We start from the raw sequence: 2,429 nt of genomic DNA on the forward strand, positions 1-2,429 counted from the left end.
CAAATTCAAGGAAGACTTCGCCAAAGCCTTTCAGAAGGTGGATAGCGAAGTCGACGCTATCATAAAACTCGACAGAATAATGCAGTCAGACTTCGACTCAGTCAATGACTACAACGTCGAATTTAACCAACTCGTCAAAGAAGCCAAGTACAACAACCCAAGCACAGACACCTACCTCCAACGTACCTATACAGGAGGACTTAAATCTGTCCTTGCAAAGACTCTCATCCAACGAGAGAAGAAGCCAACCACACTCCAAGGATGGCAAGAAGAAGCACTCAAGCTGGACAACGCAGAAATAGAATGGGACAAGCTCAGACGAGGAAGACAAAGGGGAAGGATTGACAAAACTACCTCTCAATCCGGAGGAAATGGAGGAGGAGGAAGAACTCAGGAACGCGACCCCAATGCCATGGACATCGACGCCGTCTCCCGAGACCAAACACGCCGAGAAGGACGATGCTTCAATTGCGAAGGCAAGGGACATATTGCCAGAAATTGTCCTTCACCCAAGAAACCCCAGCAACGCGACCAGCAAGGAAGATACCAACCCAATCGCTCGCAACAAGGCAACCATCCTCAGACAAACCAAAGATCAGGACAATGGAATAAAGGAAATTCCACCAATGTCCGCACTACAACGGTCAGAGAGGAACCCAACCTCATTGATCTCGACAATGAACCTAGAGATTTGGTCAAAGAAGTAACCAAACTCTCTCAAGAAGATGCTAAGGATCTCTTTGCCCGTTATCTCGAAGCTAATCCGGATTTTCATGTCTGAGGGTTGCCCCAACGTCAACACCTCTTAGAATATCAATTTCCTCTGTATTAATTGCCGACATGCAATCAAAATCAATGCGTATCCCCATCCAAATCAGAGCAAAAGAAACCGTTGGAAAAGTCCTTGCACTAGTCGACTCAGGAGCACAAGGCAAATTCATCAATCAAAGAACAGTCCGGGAGTTAGGACTACTAGAGAAACCCTTAAAAAGACCAATCAAAGTATTCAATGTCGACGGAACCCCGAACGAGCTGGGGTTCATTCGCAACGAAGTCGAAATTGACATGAACGTGGGAAACCAACCTACCAAAGAAAGGTTGTTAGTTACCCAATTAGGCAAACAAGACATCATCCTTGGCATGGACTGGTTACAAGAAAGAAACCCGTCCATCAACTGGAACAAAGGCACCTTAGACTTCTCAAAAAGAATTCAAAGATGCGAAATCGAGGAATTACCAGATAATGAAGGAAGAAGCATCAATGCTCTTCCATCCAACGACTCAGCACTCCTTAGAGAAGAAACAGAATTCGCGGTCACTATCTCAGAAAGAGGACAAATACCCACTAGAGGAACAGAGGAAGCCGCAGGACTTGATCTCTATGCAAGCGAAGACCAGATAATACCACCTCAATCTTGCATGCTTATCAAAACAGGGCTAAGCGCTCAAGTTCCTGAAGGAACCTATGGACGAATCGCACCAAGAAGCGGACTAGCAGTCAAAGGAATCGACGTAGGAGCAGGAGTAATCGACAGGGACTATACTGGAGAAATCTGCATACTCCTCATCAACTCCAAAATCGAAGAACACAAAGTGGTCAAAGGAGATCGAGTGGCACAACTAGTACTTGAACGAATCTCTATGGCAAAACCCAAACAGGTCAAAACCTTACCAGGAACCAAACGAGGATCAAAAGGGTTTGGGTCTACCGACACCAAAACAATACAAGAAGCCAGACCAGAAGAAATAGCTCGACACGTACTACATCTTCTCAGAAAAAGAGCACCTCTGGACCGGTCCATACACATCGCCTCGATAATTGCCTCAGAACCCATCCTACAAGCCGAACAATGCGAAGAAGGAGACTACATCCTCGCATACACCCCAGGAGACTCCTTCTCATACACCATGCGCACTGAACCAGATGAAATGGCCAAAGATATAGCATCTTTATGGATTAACGCAAAAATCAACCCGGCAATGGCAATGGCACAACAGGCAACGGAGAATACAAAAAACGAACTACCAACTGCTTATCAAGACTATCAAGACGTCTTTGAAAAACAAGCAGCCGAACGGTTTCCGGAATCAAGGCCATACAACCATGCCATCGACCTGAAACCAGATTTCATCCCCAAAGATTGCAAAGTCTATCCGTTATCTCCATTGGAACAACAGAAACTCGACGAATTCCTCGATGAGAATATGCGAAAAGGCTACATACGACCATCAAAATCACCAATGGCCTCACCATTCTTCTTCGTAGGAAAGAAAGACGGAACACTACGACCATGCCAAGACTACCGGTATTTGAACGATGGCACTATCAAAAATGCATACCCACTTCCTCTCATCTCAGACCTTGTTGACCAACTCAAAGGATCCAGCATATTCACTAAGCTTGATTTACGAGCAGGATACAACAACGT

The sequence above is a fragment of the Phanerochaete carnosa genome (assembly GCF_000300595.1).
Source record: "Phanerochaete carnosa HHB-10118-sp unplaced genomic scaffold PHACAscaffold_3, whole genome shotgun sequence".
Classification (NCBI taxonomy): Eukaryota; Fungi; Basidiomycota; class Agaricomycetes; order Polyporales; family Phanerochaetaceae; genus Phanerochaete; species Phanerochaete carnosa.